This window comes from Gadus chalcogrammus, chromosome 16 (genome assembly GCF_026213295.1).
Source record: "Gadus chalcogrammus isolate NIFS_2021 chromosome 16, NIFS_Gcha_1.0, whole genome shotgun sequence".
Taxonomy (NCBI): domain Eukaryota; kingdom Metazoa; phylum Chordata; class Actinopteri; order Gadiformes; family Gadidae; genus Gadus; species Gadus chalcogrammus.
The window spans coordinates 7,524,196-7,542,419 of NC_079427.1; the positions used below are offsets into that span (position 1 = coordinate 7,524,196).

The 18,224-nt window shown below is 42.0% G+C and overlaps 1 long non-coding RNA gene, 4 other non-coding genes and 1 pseudogene across 5 annotated transcripts; 2 read left to right on the forward strand and 4 right to left on the reverse strand.

Moving 5' to 3' along the window:
• Positions 1–2,394: 2,394 nt before the first annotated feature.
• LOC130406755 (U1 spliceosomal RNA) lies at positions 2,395–2,558 on the forward strand. The gene has a single exon (XR_008904508.1). It is a non-coding gene; the product is annotated as a U1 spliceosomal RNA (small nuclear RNA).
• A 514-nt stretch (positions 2,559–3,072) lies between these two features.
• Positions 3,073–3,236, reverse strand: LOC130406756 (U1 spliceosomal RNA). Its single transcript, XR_008904509.1, has one exon. It is a non-coding gene; the product is annotated as a U1 spliceosomal RNA (small nuclear RNA).
• Positions 3,237–5,829: 2,593 nt separating this feature from the next.
• On the reverse strand, positions 5,830–6,032 carry LOC130406765 (U1 spliceosomal RNA; annotated as a pseudogene).
• A 2,524-nt stretch (positions 6,033–8,556) lies between these two features.
• Positions 8,557–11,151, forward strand: LOC130406034 (uncharacterized). Its single transcript, XR_008904397.1, has 3 exons — positions 8,557–8,896; positions 8,991–9,105; positions 9,191–11,151. It is a non-coding gene; the product is annotated as an uncharacterized LOC130406034 (long non-coding RNA).
• A 3,239-nt stretch (positions 11,152–14,390) lies between these two features.
• Positions 14,391–14,554, reverse strand: LOC130406757 (U1 spliceosomal RNA). The gene has a single exon (XR_008904510.1). It is a non-coding gene; the product is annotated as a U1 spliceosomal RNA (small nuclear RNA).
• A 2,819-nt stretch (positions 14,555–17,373) lies between these two features.
• LOC130406759 (U1 spliceosomal RNA) lies at positions 17,374–17,537 on the reverse strand. The gene has a single exon (XR_008904511.1). It is a non-coding gene; the product is annotated as a U1 spliceosomal RNA (small nuclear RNA).
• Between the last annotated feature and the right edge of the window lie 687 nt (positions 17,538–18,224).

An 18,224-nucleotide genomic window follows, 5' to 3' on the forward strand; every position in this document is an offset into this window, starting at 1 on the left:
CTGGAGTGCATTCAGGATCCCCCAGGGAGAGACATGTACACTGTCATGAAGGTCGTCACCCGCAACAGTGTGCGCATGCCATACTATACCACCGTGAGAGGAAGCAACAGCCTGGAGGGGATCCACTTCTTCCTGCCCCGGATGATCCCAGGGCCCCACTGTTCTGCCGTCCCCTTCCAGGTATATCTCCTCAGTGGCATTGCACGCTGGAACTCTGACCGGGAGTCAGGCAGCGTTAAAGGCCAGAAGGGCAGAAAAAATCTAGTGTACATGTCTCCCCTGATAGATCGGCTTAACAAGCGGTGCCAAGACCTGTTTGGCGAGGTGGAGGTGATCAACTTCAGGCCTCCAGTTCCTGCTGGTGAGGAGCGCATTGGGCTGGAGTACCTCTTTGCCCAATCTTCGCAGCCCTTCAGCGCTTCTGAGCATTACGCTCAAACCAGAGAGACGCTTCAGACTGTGGAGGATGAAGACGATGAAGAGGAGGTTGCTGCCGACACAGAGGAGTCCACGCAAGATGATGTGGGCTACGCCACAGACGCTGAGAGCAACGACCTGGCTCCGCTGAAGAGGAATCTGGTTCTCACAGACCAGGTGGTGGCTTCGGAGCACGACCCGTGTGTGGAGGATGTGTGCGGCCCCAATCATCTCCCTGGGTACCAGCATGTGGAAGAGCTGAGCAGCATTCTTGTTGAGATTGCGTTGGAGGAGGGAAAGCTTGCTCTTAGTGACTCTACAAGAGAGAGAGTAGTGAGCGCCTGGAACAAGCTTGACCTCCACGACCGCAGCATCCAACAATTTGACAGCCTCTACTCTGCACGCTGGGGGAACGCTCTGTTTGGCCGCACCAACGGAGATCCGGCCGAGGCCTCTTTGGTGCAGAAGCTGAAGTTCAACAAGCGCTTCTCTCCCGCCCACCTGCTTGACTCCAGGAACAACCGGCTGATGTACTGCATCGTCAAACAGCTCTGGCTTCACCCGGACTGCAGGAAAAAGGCTCACGGCTCCCCTCTCAAGCACCAGATCACCACACTCTACCAGCGGGTGCAACAGAGAGTGACTGTGGATGACGCTGAACTCAGCAAACTAGGGATTCCCATCCTGAAAATGAACAACAAATCTGTTGCTGAGTTCATAAGGAGACAGGAAGCCTTCTCAGCCACAAACGTGACGGATCGAGGTTTGTCTATCCTCCAGCGTCCGCAGAGCATCACCAGCACCAGCCTACCTCCCGCTGCAGAGCTCCCGGATGAGAGGCCGCACACCAGCCGACCTCAAGTGCAGTATGAGGTCACTCCATCTCTGGCTGGCACGCGGAAACGCAAAGTGCCGCATGACAACCTAACGTCTGCACCCCAACCTCAGCAATCAATAGCGGCAGCGACAGCGACAGCGACGGTCACCACGGCAGCAGGACTCCAGCCCCAGCACCAGCCCGTGTTCGTGTTCCTGACACTCCGTAGACCAGCTCTTCCCCCCCAGCTGCTGCCGCCGCCTGTTTTCCTGCCGCCTCCCGCACTGCCACAAGCCAGATCTACTCTGTACAAGAGGAAAAAAACAGAGCTGGGCGCTACACGGCCCCAGAGCACAGTACAAAAGCACACATGCGCACTTTGTGGCCCGTCCATTCAAGGACACATAAAATACAGGAAAAAAAACATACTGTCAGCAATCCAAATTATCTACTTCAAAAGGCCTCACTGGAAAGACTTTTGAAAATATCACAGACTTCCATATGGCAGTGGACGAGCTTCTGGCCTCTCAGTCCCAGGCCCCTTAGAGCAGCGCTTGAATGCTCTGACACTGGGCTCTTTGTATATATTATATATATGAATATTTGACAGACACAATCATTCGTTTTGTATTATATTTCACTATGCACCTTATTTCTCACTGCTTGAATTTTATATTTTAGAGGTGTTTTTACTGTTGTGCTTGCTGTGTTCTTTGTATATATTTAGCAGATGCAATCATTCTTTTTCCAGTTCATGACATATCTTTATGCACCTTCTTGGAAACTACTTACTAATTACTTCCTTAATGTGCAAATCACAAATGTCACAACTCATCAAAATCTTGTTTTGTGTGTATATATATAGGCTATATGCACTCGTTACCTCTGTCACAGGCATAATAATTCTCTTGCACTACGAGCTTGATGCCTTTTACATTGATCTCCAGGACAAGGCTTTATATTCTATAATGTATATTTAAGTATGTAGTATTTATGTATATATATTTTATTTGTGGTTGAATTATTTCTGCCGGATACCATTAGATCGATTGTAATATGTCAGTCAAGGCGTTTTTGTAATGTTGTCAATAAAATGTCAGCACCATGACGTAGAATATCATGTTGGAGAAAAGCATCAGCACGGGCGCCGTGTACAACTCATACTTACCTGGCAGGGGAGACACCATGATCAAGAAGGTGGTTCACCCAGGGCGAGGCTCAGCCATTGCACTTCGGCTGTGCTGACCCGTGCGAATTCCTCAAATGTGGGAATCTCGACTGCATAATTTGTGGTAGTGGGGGACTGCGTTCGCGCTCTCCCCTGATACATTGTGGAAAAAAAAGTTCTAGGTTAAATGTTGGCTTAGTTAAGTTCTGAGACTTCAGGAATGGTGGGGTCTCTCCCACCTTTCAGGCGCTGAAGGGTATCTGAAAAATAATAAAACAAACCATTTGCTTGAATGAAATAAGTGTAAACACCTCTTTAAAATATGTATTTTGATTTGCTATTCACTAACACCAATCAATGAGAATCGCATTTGAAGGGACATTTTGAATGAGTAATAATTATTACTCATTTCCAAAAAGAAAGTTTTGGAAATTTATCAAACCGTAATCCTAAATTATCCACAATTTCGTCAAAATACCACGTACTACTGCCCAAAATTATGCTATTGTTTTGGTTCCGATTATGATAGCAATGGTTGAGTTATGGCTGATTAATGTGAAAATACCATTATACCATGCCTTCTTTAGTAAACGAATCACGAGTCCTCTAGAGAATTCAGAGGGATATAAGACATATTTAGTATGTAACTATTTATTTTCCACAATAATATCAGGGGAGAGCGCGAACGCAGTCCCCCACTACCACAAATTATGCAGTCGAGATTCCCACATTTGAGGAATTCGCACGGGTCAGCACAGCCGAAGTGCAATGGCTGAGCCTCGCCCTGGGTGAACCACCTTCTTGATCATGGTGTCTCCCCTGCCAGGTAAGTATGAGTTGTACACGGCGCTCGTGCTGTAGTGATTCTCCCACATAAGAGTCTACGTCATGGTGCTAACATTTTATTGACAACATTACAACAACGCCTTGACTGACATATTACAATCGATCTAATGGTATCCGGCAGAAATAATTCAACCACAAATGACCATTAACGTAATGAATGAAAGTATAACCTGTATCATCCACTGCTGTGTTCTTCTTCTGGGATTTTTCTATAAATAATAGCCTTCATGGGGCAACACTGCCCTCTACAGGAGAATTGAGGAATGTAGTCTAGAATCGATATGTCCAACACGCACGACCAACAACAATCTTCTGTGTTCTTTCTACAAACCAAATGCAATGAAGGACACCTTTATGATGAAGATAATGTCCTCTGTATTTTTGTGGTTCTAAATGTCAATTATTAGTTGCAAAACAAGCCACACTGTTATTATGCATCTTATAATTCTTCCTTCTGACTTTCAGTAATTATCTCCTACTACATTGTTGCAGGTTTAAAAAATTAGCCCATTGCAAAGAAATACCATTATAAGAACCGTGCACAATTTTAGAATTTTTAAAAAAGTTTTAATCACTACAGCCAGTTTTTATTTTTAATATTTACAATAAAATTATTTTTTAATATATTAATTGATTGCGGCAAAAGCGCAAAATCAACCACTCCAAACCTGAACACCAGAGAAATGTACAATTTCATTAGCATTTGTAGACAGGAAGTAAGTAGGTCTCCAAAAAGTGTAGTCCCGCTATGACCACAGGGGCCGCTATGACTTGTAGTCAAACCTATATGTCCGTGCCCCGTATTATAAAAAAATCTGAAACTTGGTATCTTGGCCTTATTTGACGAGCTGAATCTTTTTGCCATTGGGTCCATCAGGTCCATAGGGATAGATTTAGCTGTACGTTGATTGTTTTGGAAAATTGAAATCGTCATGCAAAACAAACCATAAGCCCAAATGATCCACAATTTGTTCCAAATTCTGCTTACCCGACCTTATGGTATTTTGGTTTTGTTAAAAATCGCAGAGTTATGGCAGATGCGGGGTTACCCTCATGCAATTGTGAAGTCTGCTGCAGAGAACCCCAGAGGCCTCACATTTGGTGTGTCCATCAAGATCCTCCCCCGTAGGTTAGGTTTTGATAGCTTAAAAAATAAGTCTAGGGTGAAAAAACGCTAACCTCAACCATTCCAAACAGGAGCAACTCAGGGTGGTCAATTTTGGTACCCGTGTGAAGATCAGATATTCTGTAGTAGTGCTACAACACCATTTAATATGCTCTAGTCTAGACAATCCAGTAGGGGTGTGACGATACACTCAGCTCACGAGACGAGACACGATATTGGGTTCACGAGAATGAGACGAGACGAGATTTTAAGAAAACTACGATGACAAAATATATGACTGTACCAACAGACTTTTATTTAACCGAGTTGCACATGCATTTTGAAATGCTTTATTATAACTCTTTACATGCATGGAATTGAAACTAAAACTAAAATGTATAAAAGTTAAAGTAAAATAAATTAAATTAAATAATTCTCTTTTTTTCAAGTGCATACAATATTACGTGTAAAACCAAATCAAAGTACCAAAAATGCTGCCAAACAAATTATTTAAAAGTGGGGGGGGTACTTCCCAACGTCATTCTGGCTGTGTTTAGCTATGTTCGAAATCGTTCCCTATACACTCCCTCACTATTCCCTACATAGTGTTCATGATATACTGCATGATCGTCGTATTTAGGGAACGAACAAACGAGAATTCGTACACTACGCTGAACATTTCTAAACGTCATTTGCATCAGTAAATGCGCCGAGTATTTGTGTGACGTAGACAGATGCGCCCACAATCATCATGTAAACAAACCGGGCACTCACGAGGAAAGCTGGAGGTTGTATTGTTGTTGAATGTTACATTTCCTTGTTAACGTTTTTTTTTAATTCATTTTGAATGTTAAATATTCTATGTTAAATCCCAAATAAATTGTTGACATTTCTAAACGAAAGCCGGAGACTCCATCATGTATTCGTTTTCGCGTTTATTCAGCTTCTTCTTCTCCTCCGGAAAGACATGACCGCATTGCATTGTGGTATACGGGAGTAAAATGTAGGGAACATCGTATGTAGGGCCTACACTAACATTTTGGGTATTTTAAGTGCACTATATAGTGCATGAAATTAACCACTGAGAATTCATTACAAAATAGCGAGCACCCTATATAATGCACTATATCCGTGATATGGAAGGATTTTGAACACGTTATGGCTGCTTCCCCTGCTTCCCCCCCTTCTCCTCCTCTTCTAATTTTCCTTCTCCTTCTTTAGGTTCTGGCAGTCTAGACGTAGCAAAGGCGCATTACTGCCCCCACTGGGCAGAAATAGAAGTTTGGATAGCTCACAAATCTCGCGAGACAGATTTTTAACGCAACGGGTAATATGGTCAAGTTTATTCTCGCAAGATATCGTGGCACGAGATCTCGTCACACCCATATAATCCAGCATTCTAAATGTAAGAGCGCACACAATTGACAAATGATAATCGCTGCAATAATTTCCTTTTTTAAATTTCCACAAAATTGTCAGGGGAGAGCGCGAACGCAGTCCCCCACTACCACAAATTATGCAGTCGAGATTCCCACATTTGAGGAATTCGCACGGGTCAGCACAGCCGAAGTGCAATGGCTGAGCCTCGCCCTCAGTGGCGGCGCCAGGGGGGGGCTAGGGGGCGCTAGAGCACCCCCTAGATTGGACATAGCACCCCCATAGCACCCCCAAGAAAATAATGGTTTATTTATTATTGTTATTTAATTTCATTCTGAGTTCTTAATAAAATGTATTGTGTGATAATAATATTTTAATCACAAAAGAAAATAACAGATTGAAATAAACAGATTGTTCACGTAGCACGACACAGACACGTTGCGTGCGTGAACGTGATTGTTCAATGAGTAGTAGGCTAAGTAACAGTAATCCTGGCGATCGGTCAATTTTAAATCAAGCCTTCACAAAATCATACACTTTTTGATCTCTTATTATTGTGGTTTTGAGTGCCTACTGTTTGGTTTCATTCATGTTTTGATTGTGACCTAAAATAATATACTCTTTTTGAAAGCATTTCTGACTCTTTGCCTGTTTAAGTTAATTCTGTCTGACATTTTAATCTGCCGTCTTTAGTTAGAAGTGTATTGAACTTGGTATGTTTAGTTTAATTTGTCGCTCATGGTAGTGGTGACCTGGTAGTCATCTGGCGCAAACTTTAATCCACACAGTACTTGGGATTACGTTATCTATAACATCTCCATTTTAACCGTCGGAGATGAACGCGGCTTTGTGCGCGTCCGTCAGAAGTAGCCTAATGACAATAATAATACGATCAATTTGAATGGCGCTTTTTTTGTACCCCAAAGACCCGTTAGAGAGCAAACGTGTAAACATATGTGACGATATGGTGGGGAGGTGTTGTAGTAGAGAAAAATGAGACTCATATGCTATCACCCTAATTTCATAGCACCCTCAGTAAAACGCCGAGCACCCCCATAGCACCACCAGAAAAAAATCTCTGGCGCCGCCACTGCTCGCCCTGGGTGAACCACCTTCTTGATCATGGTGTCTCCCCTGCCAGGTAAGTATGAGTTGTACACGGCTCTCGTGCTGTAGGGATTCTACCACATAAGAGTCTACATCATGGTGCTAACATTTTACTAAAAACAAAACCACAATGCCTGGACTGACAAATGACATTAGTCTGATATCTGTATCCCGAAGATACAATTCAAACATAAATTACCAGTAATGTATTGAATAAAGGTCAAACATGTTTCATGCACTGTAGTATTCATCTTCTGGGATTTCCCATAATTTAAAGCCATCATGCGGCATCACTGCCCTCTGCAGGAGCATTGAGGAACAACCATTTTACCCTCATTGTTTTCTACAAACCAAATGCAATGAATGCCACCTTATTGATAAAGATATGGTGCTTGTTATTTGTAAAAAGAGAAAGAAAATAATTAAATGCAAACTGTGGAACTACAACGAAATACACATTTTTAGAAGCTAAACCGAGATCTTTTCCTAACTAGATATGCCTCGCTATCTATCTATAGCTATCTATGGGTCATGCTCCTAACCAAATCAACTGTTTCATGGACAATAAATTAGATGTTCATATTAATAGTAGGCACAAATATAATGTCAACTTTGTGGTACTGCAATAGCTACACTGGATTTGCTATAGAGAAGCGATTCCCAATTACCGTTCCCCAGACACGTTAGAACCCTGTCTTGAAATATATATAGAAAAAGCGAAAAAAAAAAAGAAGAGATATTTCTTTCTCTTTGCACTATGTGTTTATTCATGTCTCAGTTGACTTTTGTTTTCTCTTATAAATTGTATTATTTTATATTATTGCATTGTTGAAGGGATCCTTAGACTCAGGCATTTCTTTGCTGTTGCTTTAATTGCTGCGAATATTACAAATACTTGAAAAACAACCTAATCCTTTGTTGAAAAATTCTGCATCGTAAAATTAAAGGGGAATTTCACCGGTGAAAAAATGAATATGTATTGAAATTCGGTCCTATATGTAGTCGAATAATAAAGTAAATTTCTAATTTGGTGCTGTCTTGACCGAGAAAAGGCAGAAAGTGACTTTTTGGTGCTTGTGGATTGAAGACAACAACTCCCACAATGCACCCCGATGCACAGCTTCGCAGGCCACTCCCACTGATCTAGATCTCCACCTATCAGAGACCTCGCGGTTCCATCTACCAAGCTGATACCGCAAGACAGCTTGAAAATCAATTCACACAACATTTCTAGTGAACTCTGGTGAACTCATTAGTGAATTACTCCTCGTTTGTATTCTGAAATGGTGAACTTTTGCAAGGTGCCGGGATGTTCAAGCAGGACAAGGAAAGGACAAGCAGTAAGTCTTCATCTCCTACCTAGAGATTTGGAGCGTTGCTAACAGTGACTACGGGCTATCAATCATCCAAAGTTTGGAGAAGACACAGCCATGGAAGCCGTAAAACAAGAGAAGCTTTTCAGTCTCCATTTCAAGCCGGAAAACGTTGAATTCAATGTCCTGGGAATGAAGAGAGCCGCTCTTTTGAACACCGCAATTCCGTCGATATTTACCTTTCCATGTGACGACGAACCGCCTGGGATATCTGCAACTAGCAGCGCTAAACGCGTTTGCCTGGAGGTAAGACTCACTCGACTATATTACTGATAATGATAAAACACACTGATACAGTCGTTTGCAGTAAAGCACCACATCTCATAGGAGTTGTATATAAGTTGGCAGTTTATAAAGTAAATCTGCCTTCTTTCGCATGTTTTTGTCGCATGTTGTTCTAATGTGCCGGCGACTCTAAAACTCGACTCCTCAACAGTGAATAAGCAAAGTTGGCGATTTAACGTTAGACTAGCTATGTTCTATATACGTTTGCTGTTATCAATGTTTTACGATGTTTCACGTGTGTTAGTTTGATGTTCTTAAAATGTTTATTGGACGTATCGCATTTCAGACTCAAACGACGTCCGCTGCGGCTTTGTTCTCGTCGTCAGAAGAAGAAGAGTAACACCAGTCAGCACCAATGATGTCAACACGTCAAGAATCCTTCCTCTGGCCAAGCACAGTTTGTAAGTTTGTACAGCATATTGTCTCTAATTGAATTATACAACTACTGTAATTTGTGGAATTTAACATTGAAAATAAACCTCTTTTGTTTTATAGTCACCAGGCATCAATACCAGTGCCAGTAGCCTTGAAGTTGGTGAAACCGACTAAAGCTATCAGCCTGAGTCAACCCTCACCCCCTCATCAGAAGATAGGCATACGTCGCTGAAAGGTTTAATCTATTCCTGGGGAGAGAAGTCTACTAGACAAATCTTCATTCCGATTTTCTGTGCAATCATATTCCTTGTCATTTACAGGAGAACCACGGTTCAAACAGGTGCACTGCAAGAAGTCCAAGCAATGGATATTGAAAACAATCTTCACGCCACACACCACCCAGTTTATCAGACATCTAATCAAGAGGGTCATGGACAGATGACCCTAACATCAAGTTCAAAGTCACAACCCCTGACGCTCGGGTGGATTCCGCTTGCTGTGCAGGCCGTTGGTCGGTGGCTGGGGTAATGGAGGTGTCAATGCCAGTGGACCCTACAACATCATCCGGTATCGGTCCTTTATCTGGGGCTGCATCCGGTCCTTGGGGGGCAGGCGGCATCTGGTGTAAGGGTTGGTCATCGTTCAGACATTGGTTCATCGGAAGGTTGTTGGTGATAGTATTGAGCTTCACTCGGTTGGAGTAGGCTTTGGGACAGTCCCTGAATCTGTGGCTGGTTGAAGAACACAGGCTGCATTCTAGTGGGGTTGTGCACTGGTCTGTGTTGTGGTCTGATCCTTTGCACCTTTTGCAGTTGTTGCTTTTACAGGAGGCTGCAAGATGGTCCAGGCTTCCACATCTCCTGCACTGCTTGGGCTGGCCAGGGTAGAACGCAGAGCTACGGAAGGCTCCCAGCTGCGTCATAAACGCACCTGGAAGCGTCTGGTTCCTGTTTTCACTCCATCGATGTCTGTAACCTACCTTCCATTGGTGACATCGCAAAACCTCGATAACCAGGTCCACACGTCTTGATTTCTAACTTTTTCAGAAAGGATCATCACGTTGACTGTCTTCACATCTCTTTCTGCCAGTGGTATCATTGTGATCTTCTTGAAGCTCGGTGCTGATCTCTTCTTCTCCTCAAATCTTTGCATACAAAGGTCAAAGTTCTGTACTGTTGTAAACACAACTTAATATACCTTCTTGCCCGGGAAGGCAAAGATGTAATCCAGTTTGTTGGTGGAAAACTGAAGGTCTTTCAGGAGAATTTGTCTACTGAACTGAAGCCGGTCCATTTCGAGATCTTCTAGGAGGTGGAATTTCACTGCATTCCATTCCGATTCTGTTGCAAGGCCATGGCAACTGCCGGAGCAGTTGATGAAGCCATGGCCGGCTTAGCTAGACTGCGTGTTCTGTCCGCAATTCACTGTGTCCCATACACCGCTCGACTACAGACTTGGTATGGGTAATCTAAATGAACGCCTAGAGGTTCTGACCTGATCTAAATGAACGCCTAGAGGTTCTTAAAGAAATTACAGCCACTTCTTGTGTGTGGAAGCGATGTGATCCTGGGCGGGGACTTCAATTGGCGATATCACTACAGTTTTTATTCCAGTCAGTCGGAGAGTGGTGGGAAGACTTAAAAAGTCGGACCAAAAACTTTTTCACTAAAGAAGGGAAAAGAATTGCAATGAAAAAGCGTTTCAAATACAAAGAACAACGGGCAAAGTCACAGCGTTTATTTATGATGGCCCATTCAGGGTTTTATGTGGCAGTAGAGATTTTGAGGCTAAAGAAGGAGATGATAGCTGTTGCTGCTTAGGATTCAAAAGGCCTTCTTATGCGTAGCAGGACTAAACACATGGAAAATAACAAAAAATGTTCAAGATACTTCTTTAGGAAATTAGACAGGCACAGGAATACTATGTTATCCATTCCGAATGAGGATGGAAAAGAACAAACAGAAACTAAAGACATCCTTGATTTAATACATACATTTTATACTGAATTGTATAAAGAAGAGGTGACTGATAACCGCCTTGGAAAACCTATTGAGATTCTTAAGCCAAACGTCGGTATTGCCTCTGAACTCGAAAGTGACTTAAATGTAAATGAATTGACCAAAGCCATACAGAGCATGCAAGATTATAAGCCCCCAGGAGCTGATGGGTTACCCAAATAATTGTATATTACCTTTGGGGATGTATTAAAAGTAGGGCCCAACCGATTCATCGGCCTGCCGATTTAATCGACCGATTATAGCCTTTTTGAAAATAATCAACATCTGCCAAAAAGACCCCGATTACAACCGATTTTTATTCTTTCTTTTTTTTAGAAATGTTATTGCGCTTAGTATCCTGCAGAGTGCGCTCCTACTCGCCTTGCTAACTAACAACTTTAGCTGGAGTAAAAAAGAGGAGATTTTACCGTACAACATGAAAGCACGCTCGCTCAGGCAGCTGCGCGCTCACCTCACCAATGGACACAAGACGCGTTGTTTGAGCATGTTGTGCCTGTTTTTACATTTTACATTACACTAATTTTTGACTGTAAATGTATTCTAAAACACTCAAAGGTTCTGCTTTCAATTCACATATTCGTCAAAAGTGTTTAAAGTATATTTAAGGTATCAAAAACTATGTTTTATATGCTTTTTTTTGTTTTGTTTTTAATCGGCCGATTAAATCGTAATCGTAATTTTTCTCTGAAAATAATCGGCATCGGCACTCAAATCAATATCGGTCGGGCCCTAATTAAAAGACCCACTTTTAGAGATGTTTAATGAAAGTTTGCATAGTAATAACCTACCATTATCCTTAAGAACAGTTATCATCTCCTTGCTTTACAAAAAAGGAGACAAAAAAGACATTAAGAACTGGCGCCCACTTAACTTGCTTGGTGTAGGCCATTACAGAAAGGGGGCAAAAATGTCCCTAATCTAGCAAAGAAAATGAAAGCTCTATTTCTGACGCCCATATTGCAGGCAGCAGTACTAAACTAAAATAAGAGGAGCCTATGACCAAATTTCGCCATGTTCTGGATAGGCCATCAAGTCCTAAGGAAAGTCCCCACTTTCCTTAGGCCATGCCTTAAGACCGTGCCTAAAAAGACCTCATGCAGTGAAGAGGCCTCTGCTATATGAAAGGGTGGTGACCTTTGTAAAGTCTGGAAAGTGGCGGGATGTTGGTCGGGTAGACCGAACCTTTGTAGAGAGCTGTTTGAGCCCCGAACGGTCAAGACTGGTTACTGTTGGCGCGCTGGCTGAAGCCAGCTTCCTTAGGGTGTGGAGAAATGTTAATTCGCCATTTTTGTTCAATGCATATAGAGATCTCACTTGGCAGACAGTTCAGAGGTGTCTCCCTACACGAGAATTTCTGAAGAGACGGGGGTCATCTAAGAGCGCAAGATGTCCCAGGGTGGGGTGAGGTGGAGACGAGGATGTTTCGCATTTGTTGTGGTCGTGTGGGGTGGCTCGGAGGGTTTGGCGCTTATTGGGGCAATGGCTGGGTGACCTGTTTAGAGTCCCCACGGAATCAGATATCCTGTATGGGGTTATACAGAGTGGTGATTGTAAGGGATGGGAAAGATGGTGGGCCTTGATTAATTGCATAAAAGAGTCGATTTGGAGGTGTCGTAACCTAATGGTGTACAAAAGCCTTTTGTTTTCAGCAGAATCAATAGTTAATTTGAGCATAACCTTGTTAAAGGATTATGTTTGGAGGGACAAGGAACGATATGGAATTGTGGTATGTAAGGAACTCTGGAAAATAGAGAACACTGAGTTATGTAGGATTTTGTGTTAACCTATGAATGTGTTGACCTTGCTGTAAAATGTAACTATTTGCTTGTTAACCTTTGAATGTGTTCTGACCTTGAAACCATGTCGTAAAATGTAACTTTGTGCCTGACTTGAATAAACGCCTAAAAACTGAAATAATTGAATTGGTTCACCCAGGGCGAGGCTGATCCATTGCACTTCGGCTGCGCTGACCCGTGCGAATTCTTCAAATGTGGGAATCTCAACTGCATAATTTGTGGTATTGGGGGACTGCGTGAGAGTCTGCATAAGAGTCTACATCTAGTGCTACCATTTGAGAAACATATTACAATCAGCAGCCTTTCAACACAAATTACTAGAAATAAAATGATATAGTTTAAACTTGCTATATAATGCACAGCTGTATTCGGGATCGATTTTGCTGTATCTTGAAAGTTGTGGAAATTTAACAAACCTAAATGATCCACAATTTCGTCTACCACATACTACTGCCCAAAATTATTCTATTTTTTTGGTTCAGATTATGATAACAATGGTTGAGTTATGGCCGATTAATGTGAACATACTAGTGCTGTCAAGCGATTAAAATAATTGTGCGATTAATCGCATTAATGTAATAATTAATAATTAAATAATTTATTAATTAATGCACAAATGTTTTTTCTATGCTAAATATCCCATGATTTCTTTGTCCCATTAATTGTTCTAATTTGAATGCTCTTATCAACATGGAGAAGTGCATCGGCTTGCCTTGTGCAAATGTTTTTTTATTGATAACAACATTGGCATATACCGATCAAAACAGGACGATACAAAAAAAAGGCCTATAGTGCAATTAAACGATACAAACATACAAACATACTGCCTTGAACATAGCAGTCAGGCTACTGCTTCTTTGTTTTGAGCCAAAGAAAAAACAAAAGTTTTTTTTTTTTTTAATAAAAGAATTGTGTTAATCGCGCGATAAAAAAATTAATGCCGTTAAAATTGGTTTGCGTTAACGCCGTTAATAACGCGTTTAACTGACAGCACTAGAAAATACCATTATACCTTTAGTAAACCAATCACAAGTCCGCTACAGAGAACTTAAGGCGGCTGCATGCTTCAGCGTTGGTGTTACGTTGTTGCGCAAAATTTACTCAAAGCAATTCATGCTCCCTTTTAGGTTGCGCGTGTTGCGCGTGGTGCCAAGCAATTTACCGCCAGAACAGTAGGTGGAGTAATATGTGGAGGAAAGACGACCTCGAGAATGACGTCTTTGTCTGTGGGAGTCGTTGGTTTGTTTATGTGCCAGATCGTGTTCTCCCCATACACAGTGAATGATGGCAACAGACAGAGGAACAGGGGTGATGAAGTTGTTGATCATTGGGGTTGTATAAATGTGCATATCTCTCTACATTTTAAAACGACATAATGTGTTGGCAGCAAAGTTAACTTCACTTCAGGTTAATGCTTTTGTATATGAGCCTGCCGGGTGATACTCCAGACAGGAAGTAGTAACCAGACCAGCAAACCAATCACAGCCTTGCAGGCTGGGCGGCTCGCGTAAAAGCTTACGTAAAAAATGACGCAAGTCTAGAAAAATCGCCCGACGCACGCAAGACGTGAGAAGTCGCGCAAGGGGGGCGCAAGGGCGCGCAAGGGCCTCTTGCGCTTGCGCTTACGCTTACGTAACCGAGCATAAACCAGCCTTTAGAGGGATATATTACGTAATCACCAAAATATTTATTTCCCACAATATTATCAGGGGAGAGCGCGAACGCAGTCCCCCACTACCACAAATTATGCAGTCGAGATTCCCACATTTGAGGAATTCGCACGGGTCAGCACAGCCGAAGTGCAATGGCTGAGCCTCGCCCTGGGTGAACCACCTTCTTGATCATGGTGTCTCCCCTGCCAGGTAAGTATGAGTTGTACACGGCTCTCGTGCTGTACTCATTCTCCCACATAACAGTCTATATGATGGTATTAACATTTTCTTGACTACAAAACAAGAACAACGGCTTGGCTATCAAACTGCAATCAGCAGTCTGCTTTCCATAAGATACAATTAAAAGACAACTTAGTGATGTAATGAATATACTTAGTGAGCATCTTGGTTGTTTCCCATCATGCATTTCTGTATTCTTCTGGGGTCTCCAGCTATAACAGTCTGAAGATACATCCCAACCCTCAGTAGTAGGGATGCAAACAATTAATCGATTATCGATTAATTGTCGATAAGAGATTACTCGATTAAAATAAATTACTTGCAATTAATCGCATTTTTAACCCGTAATTCCCCAACCGTCCACGTGAGGGCGCGCTTGACGCCAGACGTACTTGACGCACACGCGGGAACACAAGCGGGATCACAAGCGAAGCAGAACAAGACAAACGAAAAGCGGGACACTACTAGCTGTGTTCGAAATCGTTCCCTATCATGGATGTAGTGCACTAAATAGTGTGCACGCCATTTTCTAGGGAGTTTGAATTCTCAGTGGTCCACTATATAGGGCACTATATAGTGGACTTAAAATAGGGTACATACGATGTTCCCTACATGTTACTCCCGTATACCACAATGCAATGCGGTTGTATTTTTCCAGGGGAGAAGAAGAAGCCGAATAACCGCGAAAACGAATATATTTAATGATGGAGTCTCCGGCTTTCGTTTAGAAATGTCAACAATTTATTTGGGATTTAACATAGAATATTGAACATTCAAAATTAATTAAACAAGGAAATGTAACATTCAACATCAATACAACCTCCAGCTTTCGTCGTGAGTGCCCGGTTTGTTTACTTGATGTGGGCGCATCTGTCTGCGTCACACAAATACCCGGCGCATTTACTGACGCAAATGACGTTTAGAAATGTTCAGCGTAGTGTCCGAATTCTCGTTCCCTATTCCCTATATAGTGCACTATATCATGTACACTATATAGGGAATGGTGAACGAGTGTATAGGGAACGATTTCGAACACAACTAGTGACAGGATGAAGAGGGCAAAACGGAGTGCAGTATGGAGCCACTTTAAGTTGGTTAATGACGACAAAGACGCCAAATGCACAATATGTGGAAGTATTTTGACAAATGTACTTATTGTAAGTCGCTTTGGATAAAAGCGTCTGCTAAATGCCCTAAATGTAAATGTATTTTAAAGTACAACAACTAAACGACTTCGTTGAATTACCACCTAAATGTGTCACATTCAGAAGGAAATTCAGCTTCTCAGAAGAATTGCCGCTTATCAATTAATCGATCATCGATCGATAAGATGAAACAACTATCGATTAATGAATTACTCGATAATTTGCATCCCTACTCAGTAGTACTATTGAGGAACTTCATCAACCACATGTCAGTTAAAAGTCCCTCCTAGGCACACCAAATCGGACTTTCAGACATTCAGAATATATATTACGGCAATTTCAGTAATAACATTCAACATTGTTAAAATTTAATTCTTAACTAATTTGAAGTGTCAATACATTTCTAAGTTTTTTTTAATGTATCAATTGTAAAAACATGTCAAAAGTCTGGCATGGGCTTAATGGGTACCAAACATACACACAAGTCCATCAGTGTTCCTGTTGAGGATTGTATTATTTAGAGTTAAATGCTTTAGCCTGCCTCAGGCCGTTTTCCCCCTCCCTGCTGGATCCCTTTCGCTGACCCCAACTTCATGGATTAAATCCCCCTCGCTGCCCCACAGAGACCAACAGGCCGGGGCTCCCTCCCCCACTGTTGGCTGATGAAACCTCTTCCCAGTCCTCAAGCCCCTCCCTGCCACTCCCCGTCTCTGTCCCCACTTTTAGTTGATATGCGTGTTCACCATTATCCTGTTCCCTTCCTCCTCCCTGCCAGTCATCTGCCTCTAACCCCAGATGTAGGGCCCTATGAAATCCGCGATAACGAAAACGCGGACGGAATCACGGAATTGGACAATAAAAACGGAATCAACAGATAATATTTTTTTTTTATTATTATTTTATTAAGCAGGAAAGTATTAAAAGTAACCAAGTTACAATTTAAAACGGGCCTGTCTTAGTAAAATAACTGATTTCCAGCAGGTTCCTGTTCTTCAGCACATATAACATGCAACAGGGACAAGGCACATCAGACGTCACATTTACAATATGCAGCGGAATGCAGCGGAATTCGCCATTATTTTTGTGAAATTCAGTTTCGAGGGAAAAGGGAAACAACACAGGTGACATTAACGTCACTGAATGTTTAGCAGTCACTCGCACAACAATGTTAAAAAAAAATCCCCGGTCCACCACGCAAACAATAGGTCCCGCTCCTAACAAGAAGCCGAAGAAGAAGTTGAAGCGCCCGTAATTCGGTTCTAACCCCAAATTCAGAGCCGAACAATATCCAAAACACTTCTATCACAAATTACTAGAAATAAAATGATATAGTTTAAACTTGTAATATAATGCACAGTTGTATTCGCCACCAATACGGTCCGTCGGGATCGATTTTGCTGTACCTTGAAAGTTTGGGAAATTGAACAAACCGTAATCCTAAATTATCCACAATTTCGTCAAAAATACCACGTACTACTGCCCAAAATTATCCTATTTTTTTGGTTCAGATTATGATAACAATGGTTGAGTTATGGCCGATTTATGTGAAAATACCATTATGCCTTTAGTAAACCAAACACGAGACAGCTACAGAGAAAACTTAAAGGGATATATTACATAATCACCAAAATATTTATTTTCCACAATATAATCAGGGGAGAGCGCGAACGCAGTCCCCCACTACCACAAATTATGCAGTCGAGATTCCCACATTTGAGGAATTCGCACGGGTCAGCACAGCCGAAGTGCAATGGCTGAGCCTCGCCCTGGGTGAACCACCTTTTTGATCATGGTGTCTCCCCTGCCAGGTAAGTATGAGTTGTACACGGCTCTCGTGCTGTACTCATTCTCCCACATAACAGTCTATATGATGGTATTAACATTTTTTTGACAACAAAACAAGAACAACGGCTTGGCTATCAAACTGCAATCAGCATTCGGATATCCATATCCCAAAGATACAATTTAAAGACTACTAGCAATATAATTATAGTTTTATCTTTGTTGTTTCCCATCATGCAATCCTGTACTCTTATTCTGATGTTTCCCGCTTTGTAACATAAACAGGCGCATCACTGCGCTCTGCAGGACATTTTAGGAACTACGCCAACAGCATGTTAAGTTAAGCTACCACAAGTGCAGCAAAGTGACACAAAGCTAGCCCTGTCACACATAGAATTCAATTAAGGTCAAAAATATATGAAGGTATTATTGTGGCAAAAGTACATGCAAAATAAATATTTAGGACTCCAAATTTACTGTTACACATTTGTGACTTTAGTGTAGGCTACGCTTACAAAATCTGCAGTTACAGGTGCTAAAGACTTTCGCCATGGAAAGGATCCAAAAAAATGATCCACTTCACGTGAATGGTGTGAAATCATTGGTGTCGGGGGCGGAGAAACCTGGCGAGCATTTAGCCTTGACCCAAACATCGTAATTCAATATTAGGCCTACTTGGTTACAAAACAACCAATGTAATTAATATCAACCCATAGGCTAA